Here is a 15094-nt window from a genome sequence, read left to right as displayed (position 1 = left end):
TTCCTGCTTCTCCAGCCCATCAGAGCTCCGTGCCAGGAGGGAGAAAAGGCGAGGAGAAAATTTCATGACTACAAAAGCAAAGGTTAACATTACTCACAGCATAAAAACAATTTAAAAGGGAGCAAAAGGGCTCTAATGGCTCCAGTCTTCAAAGAAAATGTATTTTGTGCTCAAAATAATTCATAGCTTTTTGCTGGTGGCTTTTCAGCTTCCCGGAGACCCAGCATGAACCACTGTATTTTTCACAGCAGGCTTTCTGCTCCTTTCAAAATGGCCTTCGTGGGGCCGAACATCACATTCCCTCCAAATATTGACAGCAGCGAGTCCATGGCTTATTGGAAAAATAGCTGTAAGTAATGTTTTATCAGCCAATGTCATCTCCAAACCTGTATTTTCTACTGTCATATGACAATATTTGACAAGATTAATCATTTGATCTTGTGACATTTCGTTTTGATTCGATTCTCCCGCAAATAACTGGCTCACTCGTGGCATTTAGTCAACGCGCCAGGAAGCGGAAGATGCTGCTCAGGCAGCCACAGAGTGAACGCCACCATAGCTTCACCAGACTCGCTGGCCAGTTTATAGGACAATGATCTGATCAAACATCGACGTTGTTCCTTTAAAATCGTTTCGGTAACTCCACGAGACTGGAACACCCAGAATGCTTTGTAATAGCAGTTGTGATGTCACGCGGGAAAGTAGCTAGCCTTGCTAGCATCGGCTGCTCAGACCAGCTCTACTGATCTGCGGCGCAGCTGCTTGTCTCCCTGATCGAAACACCAGTGAGTCCCTGTGGTCAGTCAGCTGAATGACAGCATCCACTGGGTTATCGCTCTTCTCAGACACTTCCCTGAGGTTCCCTCTTCTTATTTTTACTCAGCACAGATGAAAAAAAGCCAACTTGATTTGACTTGGTTTAAAAACTACAGCAGTAAATTCAAAACCTGCCACGATTTATCGCTCTATTTATGAATTAAAATTGTGTGTTTCTTGATGTCACTGGTTGGATTCCTTTGAAAAATGAATTTGGTTTTAAGAATGTGATAATGTCAATCATGAGTCCTTCCACTTCCACACAGTGTATTTGTGGCTACGGGTCAATCACAGCGTTTATGGCAGTAACTTGGGCTCGGACTTTCACACATTCATTTTTAATGAATTCATAACACAAGAAAAATATTGGATTAAAACATGTGAGGTTAAATAAAAAACTGGTGACAGAAACACAGAAAAATGTTATGTGTACCTCTGAAATAAAATAAATAAATAAATAAATAAAAATATTATTTTAAAAAATGAATTTTATGATGAAATGATCAAAATAAATCACATTTTAATATTTCACTCCACAATGATTGGACAACATCCACCATCTCACGATACATTTGATAAATACGATGCTACTCTCTGCATTGGACCCGCACATGTGAACATGACGAGACTGCGACGGCGCAGCGTTTGACAGCCGACACCGGCGTGTGACAGTTGTGGAGAGTGTGGTGGACTTTGGTTCACGATCGTAGTTTTAAAGGTATTTTTAAAACAGGGGACCTTTGATAAAGACACTGGTCGACTCTGACTCTCTGGATGTTGAGTGTTTATTTTATTAGATGGAGTGGTCCTCATAAGTTCTCTGACACAGTCGTCTGCCTTGGTTCACATCAACACATGCAGGTCTCCTGCTGAGCTGGCGCCTCGGCCAAACACTGTGGTGAAAATAGTTGGATATTGGACGGAGCTCCGCTCCGGTATTGGCCATGGCGTCCTCCTCCTCGTCCCCATTAGGGTTCACTGATCGTGGACACACTCTCACAGGCAGCGCTAATGCTACGACCCGGCATCAGTTAGGGACCATCAACAAATTCTAAAGCGATCAAAGTATTAGTGACATCTTCAATAAGCCGATTGAAAACAACCATTTACGGAGAGAGAATTGTGAAAAGGTTTTTCATCACACAGGACAAAGGACTGACAGTTTGTATCATGATTTGGACAAAAGAACATGACTAAATTTATTCACATTATGTTTAATATTTCTTCAACAGCATCTAGGAACTGTGTCCAGACTGCTCCATAGTTAAAGTCAACTGTTAAGAGACACGAGACACAGCAGACAGAAGACTCAATTGAACCCCTAAATAAAGCTGGCAGAGCAGTCTGTCAGACACCAGCGGCTTCTACCAGAGACGTGGAACATCGAATTTCTCATCTCTACACTTAGTTAACCATTATATTTAAACATAAACAAAGTCAGTTTCAAGAGAGACACTAGTGTCCCACACATGGAATAGAATGAAAATGGATTTATTGTGATAATTATATATATATATCGCAGAAATTACAACATTTATTGCGATAACTTTTTGTCCATATCGCCCATCCATATGGTGTATAGATGTATGTGTCATTAATCTGCATTGTTTTCATCAGTTAAGTATTTTATTATATACTTACATCTTAAATAGAGCAATGAAGCTGCATTTGACTCCACCACTGAGTGAACGGAGGCTCCATCTATGTTCACAGAGACATCCTCTTCACCTTTATTTATGTTAACAAACAATGAAACTGTCAACTGCCCCATTACAGGGCTAATAATGATAAACCTTCTGACCTCTGAGCTTCCCTTGCTCCAGGGGTGTCCTGCCTGCATCCCCAAAGACCCACGCGACAGCTTGAGCGATGAGCGGCGGGCGCCTGTCTACTTCCGTCCCTCTCTATTTTTAACTCTAAACACAGAGCGTCCCCAAACTCTAAACAAATGATTAGCGGGGCACGCGGGGTCCCTCTGTTAACCATCGTGTCCCTATTAACAGCCAATAAGTGAGGCCCCCGGGGTCAAAGGGTTGAAAGACTTTCTAATAAAAGTAACAGTGACATGGGGATGTGTTTTAGAGGAGCAGGACTTGTGTCTCGGTCCGAAACGCTGACAAGTTAATAATCCCCTCTCGAATGGCCCGACCACAGGAAAACGCCAACTTTGTTCCTGCTCTTATTACAATCATCTGTCACTCACCCCATCCATCTCTCTTTCTTTAAAGTGCCTCGGGAGCAGGTTCAACAGTCAAGTCTTCATCGTCTTTCTTGCTATTCATTTCCATTTGCTTTGTAGTTGGATTCCCAGAGATACATTTGATACGTATTTGTACACAGATCGAAGCAAAAAAGACAGTTTTGATGCACCAATGTTGAGTGTCCACAGCTAAAACAGCCCCGTCGTCTATAGTTTTGACCTGTGGTAATGGAGGCTAAAAAAATGGGCTTAAAATGAACATCACCAGAAGAAGAACAATTACAAAAAATGTAATGTTTATTTGATCTTTAATGTGTTTAACAACATATTTGTGTCAGAAATATATGGGAACAAATTGCAGTTTTCAAGTTTGGTAGAATTAAAAACAAAACAAAAAAAAAAAAAAAACAAAATAAAAATAGAATCCAGTCGAAAATGGTGTCTATCAGCAGGTTAATCTACTGAACAAGCAAGCACTATGAAACATCCAGTCAAGATACATCACCAGCTCAATATCCATCATCCCGTGGGCAACTTGCAAAACACTATAGTCGTGTCTGTGGTTCAAGTTTAAAAGTGTAAACTTTGCAGGCAAGTCAAGGTGCAGTCACCAGTCAGGGCCCAGACTGGTCAACATGCCTCAGCAGATTTTGTTGCTGAGAATCAACAAGTACTGCAATAAGTGTTGACAAATTGTGTTTGGAGTACGGTACTTCTGGGCCTGAGTCATTTCCAGTAAAAACGCAGTGACCACCCGTCGCCCTCCGGCTCACGTACAAACAGACAACCAGATTTCACTCAGCGTAGCTTTAGCATATGGTTGGCAGAAGCCACCTGACCATGTGTCTCTCTGACTCATGAAACACGTTTCAGAGACTAGCGCTAACAAAGAACTTGACTTGACTAGTACGGTAAAGTTAGTGTAGAGCAACTGACACGAGACATTGTCCTGGAGGCTGGAGACCATCGAGACCAAGACAAGACCAAGACAGTATATAGAAGGAGTCTCAAACAGAAGGAGTCTCCACCAATGAGTGGGTGCAGGCACAGACTGGTTAACAGGGTTCAGCTGACACAAGCCTCCCTTAGACCTTAGTGGTGTTTGGGTATCCTCCGGATGACACTACACACAAAAGGTTAGCAGGCCTCACTCTTTACAGAAGACAAGCATCGCCTTACAGACTTCACAACACACTCCGATAACACATATTGACAGGTGCAGCCCACAACTATTGGCGTCAGCAGATGCACGTGGATAACTTTGTGTGTTTTGTCGTTCATTCTTGACGCTATAAAAATGGCGTATTGATCCTGGCGCAGTAATGTTTAATAAAGAAAACCAGCTCCCACGTCCTCAACAGAGACTTCAAATCTGACGTTTGTGGCAAACTGAGGACAAAACAAGTGGCCAGTGGCTGCTCTTCCCAGACAGAGACCTGAAACTATTCATTTGTTTTGACATTTCAAGTAATGTACAATTAAGCGTCTCTGCTAAATGTATGGAAAGTGTATTGATAGTGACAACAGCCTGCTTTGTTTGCTTCTTCTGTCAATCCAACAGCTTTAAAAACATCTCCGATAATGAACATGTCGGCCGCTCATTTGTCCGAAATCCTCTTAAATCTCCGCAAAGTGGCGTTCTTCTGCAGACTTATGTGTATCAGCCAGCCGTCCTTTGTTAGCCTCACAATGACACGCTCTTCCAACGTGTTTTCGGGAGTTGAAGTCCTGCCGCCGCTCAGCTGTGAACACCAGGGCACACACTGGACCTTTCTGTGTTTTCACCTGTGGTCAGCATGTGAGTGCAACTCCTCCTGCACACACTCATCTCCTTGAAAAGGAGTGCATCCGCTTGTCATTATGCAAATTCCGAAGCGCACATTCCAAGGCATGTGAAAGACATTTAGCTTTGTTGACTCGAAGATTCCTCATCCGGAGCACGGCAGGTTGTTTTGGAGGTTGGATTACGTGAGCTGGTTTCTAAATACAAATCGTCTTGTTTTTCGGCAGTTTGACTGAGGTTACATTTGAAAGCAGACCAGCGGGTTGGTAGGGAGCATGGACGGTTCTGGTACGACTTACGGGGTGAAGATCAGAGTAATGAATACTTCAATTTGAAATCTTCATGGTGAAGCTTTGACTTTGAAAGGGGGGTGGGCCTGACTTCAGCTTCTGGATGCCTCTGTTCAGTGTCCTTCAGCTTGGATGAGGAGCTACACTAACCATGCCCCCGGGGCATCTGGCCTGGCTCTGCTGTGATGTTGAGATGCTCCAGACCGGCAGATCGCTCAGGCTCAAGCGCTTCTCTCGCGCAACAACAGGGACCCCTCACTGGAGCTCAGACAACCTGCAACCTGAGAGGGCACCAGGGTCTTCTGGCCTGGCCCTGGTGGGAGATAAACGAACCCAGATGTCAAGCGAGCAGACCGATGCGGTGAGGAGCAAAGAAGGGGGGAGTGGAGGATGTGGAGGGAGAAGAGATCGAAAAAGAGAGGGCTCGCAGGTTCCTGTGCTTTCTCATAATCACTGATCACAGAGGCCTCCGTGTGCAGGGAGCATTGAGGGAAGCCATCAGAGGAAGATTTGTCTTTGAAGGGAAATAAGAGCAGCAGCAAACCTTCAAGTTCTTTCCGGTTCCTCTTCCTGTCGAGCTGCCACCTGTGCTGAAAGAGCCAGGGAGCGCTCGCGTCCCGTTTGTCTTAATGACTTCATTGAAGTTCATGAAAGAGGTTTGGGAATGTGGCGTGAATAGTGGGAATTAGGCTTTTTCATACTTGTATCTTCAGAAGCTTGAAAGCGTTTTCCGTCGTTTGATGCAGGATGCTGAATAATGGCTGTACCTGTAAGCGGGGATTGGCGTTTTCATTTCAGTGCATTCATGCTTCTGCTGACAGGTGTGTCGAGGTGGACAGATGTTCCACGGCGTAGCTGCGCTAGACTTGCTGTCACACTTCGCAGCAGATGCTAAAACATGTAGCGGACTCTTGTGAGTGAAAGATGTGGGTCCAAGTTGCCAAAAAAGGTCCAGGCAGATCGCTGAGATCACAGCTTATATATCGCATCAGTCCTGAGTTCACGCTTCACAGTCTCACATGATGAATGATCGAGGTCATGTCAGTCCAACTTTCTGATTTCATCCAAAGGCTTGGATTTTTTTTTTTCCCTGTAGCTGGCTGCTACCTGGACGGCTGCCTGTTGACTTCAAACATGTCAAAAGATAAAATATTCTATTATAATAGAGGTGGTAGTAGCAATAAAAAAGACTAACATAATGATCTTGGTAAAAAAAAAAACACCTGCTGCTACTTTCAAAAAAACACTTCACAACTTCTTGGTCACTCAATATTAATAATAACAACAATAATTCTATATTTCAATAAAGTATCCCGTTATGAATAAACATATACTTCACTGAATACATTGACTAACATTATTATATACCTCATTTTTGCTATTTTATCATGGAGAAACAGGTAAACTATTTAAGAACTTTTGGTCCCTTTAAAACTTTGAATGGGATGGAATGTGTCTGGAGAAACGTGATGACTAAATATTGATTTTTTTTTTAAGCTGAATATAGTTTCACACGAATTGGAGCTCAGTCCAGGCGAATCCAACGGTATGTGTTGTTATGAGATCTCAGTCCATGTTATTTCCCCTGTATTTGGAAGACATTTTTGCTGTGTTGTAATGCAGAAACACTGGGGCACGTCTTGGCCACCAGGTGGACGTGCTTCCCGCGGGGGAGCTCAGGAGTAAGCCATGTCACCACCAATCTGCTCAGGTCCATGAGACCATCCAGAGGCTCCATCACCAAACACACCGCCTCTTTGTTTACATCACTGGAGCTCCTTCTCTTCCAGCGCTCCTCGCACCACGGCCCGGCACTTTGCAAATAACATAGAAGTCCGCACAAACACGCACTTGACTGCGTAAGTGGCAATAAACAAAAAATTTCCTTTTTCATTTGATAAGCGCCGCCTGCTCAGCCTCACCGTTAATCCAAAGTGCCACTCGGAAGAAGTGAGAAACCAGCGAGTTTGCTAAATTGAGCTGATGGTTGGATCCGTCAAGTCAGCGCAAGAGCGTGATGAAAACTGGAGCCAGAACTTCCCTGGACCAGGGAAACGTCCCACACCACACGATAGCAACAATCCGATTTACCTATTAAGCTACAAGACAGAAAAGTATTTTCATTAGCTCGGAGGATGAAACAGACCCAAGAGTGTAATACGACAGAAAGCTTTCTGCTATTAAAATAACCAATTGAAACCAGATATCTTGAATAAATGGTTCTATACAAGTGTGTCACTGGTGTGAGGATGTGTTCATGACACTGAGACGACGTCGTGACGCGCCTGTATTCATCATGGCAGCCATTACGAAGCGTTGACATCAATCAGATTAGTGTGACAGCTCATCAAACACCTGCGGGTGTAAGTGTGCCCGTGTGTGTGAGTGTGTGTGGGTGACACTCACCCACACACATACACAACTGCAGCCGTGTGTTTATTTCTTGAGCACGAACACATTCAGGCTTGTGTGTCTCAGCCCACATCTGTGAGTGTGATGATGAGAGTGTGTGTGTGTGTGTGTAGCCTGGAGGGGAGATAAATGTCTGAGTGTTGTTGTCCAGAGTGCAGACCCTCAGACAGACCCTCACACATGATTAATTGTTTCCTCATTGGGACTGTGGCTGGGCCAAGGACTCCCACCCAGGCGGGCCAGGATGTGTGTGTGTGTGAGTGTGTGTGTGTGTCGGGGGGGGCGACCGATGACAGCAAGAACGCTCAAGAGAGAATGCTGCCTTCATATTTATGAGTTTGTCTGTCGTCCTGGCAAGTGCTTTTGCTTTGAGGCCGCCGCAGTGTTGAGCTCCCCGGGATGTGGTGCGAGTGATCATTTTCATTTATGGGAAAGTGATGCGTGGCAGATTAGACTGAGCTCGGTTAAGTGTTGTCTGATGTCAAAGTGCTGGAGGTGACTTTATTTGTCGCTAAACTCCACGACATTTGACAAATACTTTGCATGAGCCCTCAGAAGACGAATGAGAAAAAGTCTGTTGCCTGCTAACAGTTAGCCTCATTAGCAATGTCAAAGTGGAGTTGAAAATGCGGAGCAATCCGTTTCCTAATCTGAAGTCATCTGCGGTTTGGATCCCAGTAACGTAAGCAACTGGAGCTGAAACGTTGGGCTGTCATCAGGTTTCACACAGAGAACGCCAGAGATAGTTTATTACAATCATCGGAGGCCGATAATTCACTGGAGATCATCAGAACGTCAAGTGTGCTTCATCCCTCCTGTCACTTCTCTCCAGACTGACCCCTGGTGTTAATGTCTGCCCCTCATTGTCCAGTGCTCTGGGGAAGTGCCACAAACAAAGGTGGACCGCAGGTACTGAAGTGTTTGACAAAACAAAACCTGAATTACCCCAAACCACTGACTTTCCTGAACAGATTATTGCGGAGCATGTTTAGGTTCCAAAGGGCAAATGAGGGTCTCAGTCACATACTTCTGCCTCCTGCTCTTAGTGCAGTGCTTCTCAGTTTTTTCTGTTGTTCCCCCCAGGAAGAAGCAAACGTTTCACGCCGCCCCGACTCTCCGCCGTCTCTGTTAGTAGTCATTTGTCTACAAAGCTATTACAAGTACACCTCTGCATAACATTGTATCCCTGTTAACATTAAAGACAAGAATAAAGAAAGTAATGTAGAGCAGCTTACAATAAAGAATAACTTTATCAACATTGTTTTGTACAGAGGAGAGAGAGCCATACATTGGTAGATGAAGATGTTGAGGTTGAACCTGCCAGGCAGAAGGTGGAGAGGAAGGACAAAGAGGAGGTTTATGGAGGTGGTGAAGGAGGACATGAGGTTTGTAGGTTTGAGAGAAGAGGAAGCAGAGGACAGGCTGAGATGGAGGAAGATGATCCGCTGTGGCGACCCATGAAGGGAGAAGCCCAAAGAGAAAGAAGAAGAGGTTTTTGTCTTCAACTGAAAAGACTTCAAGTGCATCAATTTTGCTTGATACTAAAAAAGAAAAATCATGAGTGGGTGTGCAATTACACTTCATTCTAGTACGGTAAAAAAAAAGTATGTTCCGAGGTCACATGCTCCTGGGCATCGCTCCAAGCCCCCCCAGGTGGCCTCGCACTACTATTTGAGGAGGACTGTCTTAGTGTGATGTTGACCTAGAAAACTGCTGAGAATGGGCACTTCCTGTTAGTGTTGTTGTAGTTGAGACCATCAAACCGGAGTCGACACCATGACAGAGACCAAACTGAATCCAGAGCAAACAACTTCTTTGTTCCAACAAAAGCATTTCATTTTGAAAACATCACAAGTCAGTGTCTTTACGAAACTTGCTTCTCCTTTCAGTTTGGTTTTGACTCTGCCTCAGGCACCCAGAGTCTGGGTCTCTCTCTGCTCTGGTCTTGTTCTTGACTAGAGCACTACCAGCCTACAAGCTGACTTCCATTTGGTCATATTTTCATCGTCCCATTTTATGCAGTGGAGAAGCCTCTAATGACTCAACGCTATTAGCACCATCGTCGCACAATCGCAGTGTTTAATGAAGCCCAGCTGCACATATGAAGCTTGATGTAGTTACTACTCTACACAAGCAGATGGTGGACACCTGTACCTTGAGTCTGGGCAACATTTGAGGGCATGTTTCTATCAAAGTTATGGAGCTAGAAATAGAGTATTATTGACGATACTTGAGAGAAGGTAAAGTGTCAGCAGTGGGCAGAATGCAATCCACTCTGTCGCCACATGGAGCTGTCATGAATCTACTCCCATCACTCACTACTTCTCTGAAAGTACACCTCTTACACCTTTACATTTTCAAGTTGCATGTGTTTTAAAAAAAAACTCAGGTTAACTTATTGATCAAAATGAAAATTGATGGGCAAGCTAGCTGTTGGAAATAGAATAGAGAATGCTCTGTCAAGCTAAGAAGCAAACGCGGCAGCGGAAATCAAAGCAGGTGGGAGAAAAGAATAGTTGGATGTTTGTATCTGTATTGATCGTGGGGATTTTGTCGGAATGGGAGAGAGATTATACCCTCAAACACTTTTACACACAGTACAGGTTGTGTATATATATATATATATTATATATAAATATTCAAATGTTTTACACATTAAAAACAAAGTTTTAATACAGCATCAATACATTCACTGACTGGAGCAGGTCCCAGCTATTCAGGGCTGTGGGGAGCTAAAGCCACTGTTGCGTCATATTTGGTGAGGAAGCAGCTCAGTTTGGTATTTTCAATTATTCATTTTTTTTAACTTTCATGTGGTATAATGAGTCATTTCCCCCCAAATAACAGTCGTGTCAGACTTTGCTAGTTTGTCAAACAAGTCTACAGCCTTCCTGTTACTCTTTTTGTCATAATTCTTGGTGAAGACACCGAGGTAACTCCATAAGAGGGGTTACATTTGATCGTTTCCTATCCTGTTTTGAAAGGTGTTTCTGTACTGTGTGACTACTCCTGTTGCTATTGCCTGAAGGTCTTTAATACACACGTCACAGCTGTCTGCTGCACAGATTCCCTGTGTTTTTGGTTTGGCCTGTATGAAATTATAAATTCATCCGTCAAACTCCGGCGAGATGGGTCTTGTCATAAATTGCACGGCTGGAACGTAGCGGCCGTGATGTCTCCTGACATCAAACCCAAGTCTGGTGTTTTCTTAGTGACTCCACCACCGGGGACGGTGTTAAACTGAAACATACCCATCTGTTTCTGACCGTGTGCCAACATGTCAGATCAGGTTAGATTTTGGACAGGGCTAAGTGACGGTGAGGCACCGCCGAGATCCAATACCGTCTCAGCTCTCCAGTGTCATGTTCACATGCTCCGATGACTTTCGACTTATTTTCAGCTCAACTCGGGTGTTTCAGAGAGAAATAACACGTCGGCAGTACAGAGCAGTGGCATGAAACGCAATCCAGCTATTGCATCTGTGGTTGATATCTGCACCCATTTTCAACCGCGGGTTCAAACACAATGCTCTGGAAAACAAAGATAATGGTCTAAAAATATATATTGTTTCACTCACAGCTGTCTATTAAAGCAGCCAAATGCTATCGAGCATTTGTCCCTTCTAGTCACTTTTGAGAATACCTGAGGGTTCTGAGCATCTTTCATCTCACACTATGCTGCAGTTGCTCCTCTCTGTCAGGACCACTGAGAACTTCATCAGCTACCTGAGGATCTTTGGTTAGTTTACACAGGACCTGCAGACCAGGAAGGATAACTTGCACTTTATTAGACAGGTGGTCATAATATTATGGCTGAATAATGCACATCTAGCTTTTCATGATTAAGAACTGGCTCAGCCTGAATCACGCATGACTTCATGTTCTAAAATGAAATATGACGTAGTGGCTGTTGTGCTACATAGGTAGGTTTTTGGCTCATTCAAGCATTCATTTTATTTTCTTACTTTCTTGTGATTCTAGACACCAGAGTTCATATTGTTGGTTATATTAGTATTGTTTAAATGTACATTACATTTTCTTTTCTTGTGACTCAACTTCAAGGGCGCACTCAATATTTTCCTGTCTCATTAAATTTCATTTTTACAGTCAAGATTATGAATCCTATTCTCAGTACATTAAAGGAGCAATACTTAATATTTAGCTTTTCCCCAGCATGTTAGTAGCGAAGGTCAGTATTATTGTCCTTTATAGAATTTATAGAATCCTCTATTACTTAGAGTGACAGACAATCTTATCAGAACTTATTTAAAATAATTAATTGAAGTGAAATTATCAAAAATGATTTCATGTATTTGAGGCATTATCTCATGCTCTGGTTTGTAATATCATTTCCCCATCTATTGAAGATGTTTATAGAGTGAAATCTGTAAATAATTTATGTTTTGGATAGTTTATAGTGATGTTAGTGGATTGTCGATTCTCTTTTGTGTTGTTGTGGAATATTACATAGTATTATTATATAATAGTATTATTATATAATAACTATATTATTATATAGTTATTGTGATCATGATGATACAGATTATTATTATAGCAGTAGTTGTAGTGTTAGCAGTAGTACAATTCTGTTTCTCATTTACTGTCAATGCTGAGTTCAATGTCAATTTTGCCTGTGTATACATAAGATATATAAGATTTAGTTTTTGGAAAAACAGTCTTCAGGCTTCAAGTCAGATTTGTCTCTAGTTATTTGCACTTATTTATCCAGCAAAGACGTTTCATATGTACTTCAAACTACATGGTTTTGTTGTGGTCAATGACTCGCTTGGCTTTTTCATCAACCGTAGACCTGTTTATACACATTCACCAGTTTTCATTCTGGCATAAACAGTGGAGATTCACATGTAGACAAAAACACATTTCCAGGTTCACTCAAAGTGTTTTTGCTTGTCAACACTCGACAAGATGAAAGACAGCATCACATCAGTCACTACACAGAAGCCTCAGGAAAACTATGCCGCACGATGATCCAAAGTGAATTGTTGACATGATATTCCGAACAAACGTACGGCTTAAAGCAAGGTTCCATCATGCATGTGTGAGGTGGAGCGAGGAGGGAGGGAGGGGACCATTTAAGGAGACAGCAGATCATTTGGGAGCAGCTGAGTGGACGTGTGAGAAGGAGCCTGTGGTCACTTCACAGTGCTTAATAGAGGTAGTTACATGGAGGAGACTTAAAAGGCCGTCTTCCTATAAGGGACCCTCAGTGTGGCCCTTAGGTCTTTTGATAAAGCACTCGCCAGCATCCTCGCAGTCTCTCTCACCCCCCACAACAAACAGAACGTCCTTTGTCACCGGGGGAGGAGGGGGTCTGAAGGGTCGCCACTCGTTATTATTTTCTAAAGTAATTATAGCTTATTATCTGTGTTTACTTTAGCGGGGGTGGAGTGTGCAGGTGTGGGGTGTGCTGCGGAGGGCCTGGCACTCCCACTGATACCCAGAGAGTCTTTTTTTTTTATATTAACTCCATCTCCGCCGTCTTTACTTGGGAGGTTTTTTGGTGGGGGGGTTAGCGGTAGCATTGTAGCCGTGTGGCTGATTTCAGCTCGACAAAAGAAACGTGCAATTACAGCTATTAGAGCAGCAGCTGTGGGCTTCCTGGCTGTGCAGAGGCCGCTCCATCTCCTCGCCATGGCCCCCAGATTGGACAGGAGAGAGGAGCAGCAGCGGGGATGGAGCTGGAACAGGCACAGTAGCCGCCGATGTCTGCGGCGGTGGCAGGAAAATAGATCCTGGAAGGCTGGGGAGCGTCTGCAGAGTGGGCTCAGCGGGGGCCCTCGCCCACTATGCTGTCACCCTCGGAACAATGCAGCTGCTATCTCCCAATATAAAACCCCGGCGGAATATTCTCAGCTCCTTCAATCACCGAGTCCTGGTGTTTCTGATCTGCGTCGGCTCGAGTCGTAGCTTTTCCACAAATATATTTCTTGTTATTTGCAGACTTACAAAAAGTGTTACCCACCCTGCACTATAAAAGTGAGACAACTATAGCAGTTTAAGTAAACAGCATATGAATCCATAAACACAACGCGGTGAATAAAGCTGTCAAATGTAAATCGGCTACTGCTGCAAAGGTTTAATCAATATTAATCTGTATGCAGTGTGTGGCCACCCAGACACAGAACGATCATTTACCAATAGAAAGGTCCACAGCATAAAGTCTCATTTCTGTTTACATTTTTCCACTATTACAGCAGATCATGTGGAGTCCAGCCTTCCCTCCCCTTTATGGTTCATCTTGTTTACTTCACCACGACTGTCAGGTCTTACTTCTGCCTAAAGCTGAAAACACAGCTAAAGCATAGCGAGTGTCCAAGCTCAATCACAAACAAGATCCAGAAATAATAAACCGTATTATGGTGAAAATAAAGGAGCCTGAGGCAGCCTGTAATGACATGGCCAGGTGAATATTGAGGGCCCATCGTGGCCCCCACACCAATGTCACGCTCTCAGCACAAACAAAAAAGGCAGCCTTCTGCTGCTCTCACTCACTGATTCTCTCGCTGCAGTGACTCCTCAGCCTCCAAACCATCCATCCAGACCTTTATTCTGGGAGACACTGTGTTTAGCACCTGATGTGACACAAATTCTGAGATATGGATTTCATTTAATAATCACCGAATGAGATCTTCAATTTGAGGATAAGATGACTTGCTATTGGTAACTGATCAAGAATATGAGGCAGATTAAATATTGGACTTCTCTCTAATAAAGTGTTTAGATTTGATGTCCTTTATTTGTCCCCCACAGTGGGGAAATTCCACGTGTCACAGCAGCCAATGGCAACATTAGCTTCATTATTTTGTAAGTTTTTGTGTTAAAGATGTGTGTTCAAGTGAACAAAACTACAGCCTCAAACTGTCAGGACACATCTGCACACGTTCCATAAACATTAATAAAATTGTTACTTGGTTATATTAACCTCTCTTTTTTAAATTTCTGCAATGTTTTTAGATTTTGTTAAACAATAATAAAAGAATTTAAAAATATGCTCTATTTTGTAGTCAATACCGGTCATGTGTTTTCAACACACATACTACACTTAAAATGAACGTGATGATGTGATGGAACAAAAGAAGAATCAATATACTTTTAAGATCCAAATGAAATATGTCTCATATTTTGGTTGTATATTTTTTTGTGGAGTCGGAATGACGACTCTCCTTTCACGTTGCTTTATCAAAAAGTGGTGATTTGCCACTAAAAGCAAACATTAAAGCCCCGTAAAGACGGGGAAATGGCGTATCAGACGTGTTTCGGCTGCGTGTGAATGCAGAGTAAATGTATTTAGGCTAGTTTCCACTCCAGGAGGCTGCCGGCTGTTGTTTTGAGGGTGAACGATTCTCTCAAAGCTCCAGTCTCACTGGCATCTATTTCACCTCATCCGGACCCCGGGACTTGGAGTCGACAAAACACGGAGAAATCACTCTAGCGGGGGAGTTTGGCAGGAATAAATTGGCCTCTGGTTCAGTACCAGAGTCCCCGCTGAGCGGAGCGGAAAAGACGGGCCTGGCTGGCAGGAGGGGCAGGCCCAGGCAAGGCTGGCTACGTTCCCCCATGCTGAGACCCCCCG

This window comes from Synchiropus splendidus, chromosome 4 (genome assembly GCF_027744825.2).
Source record: "Synchiropus splendidus isolate RoL2022-P1 chromosome 4, RoL_Sspl_1.0, whole genome shotgun sequence".
In the NCBI taxonomy this organism is placed as follows: domain Eukaryota; kingdom Metazoa; phylum Chordata; class Actinopteri; order Syngnathiformes; family Callionymidae; genus Synchiropus; species Synchiropus splendidus.
Note: the sequence above shows the minus strand (reverse complement) of the source record.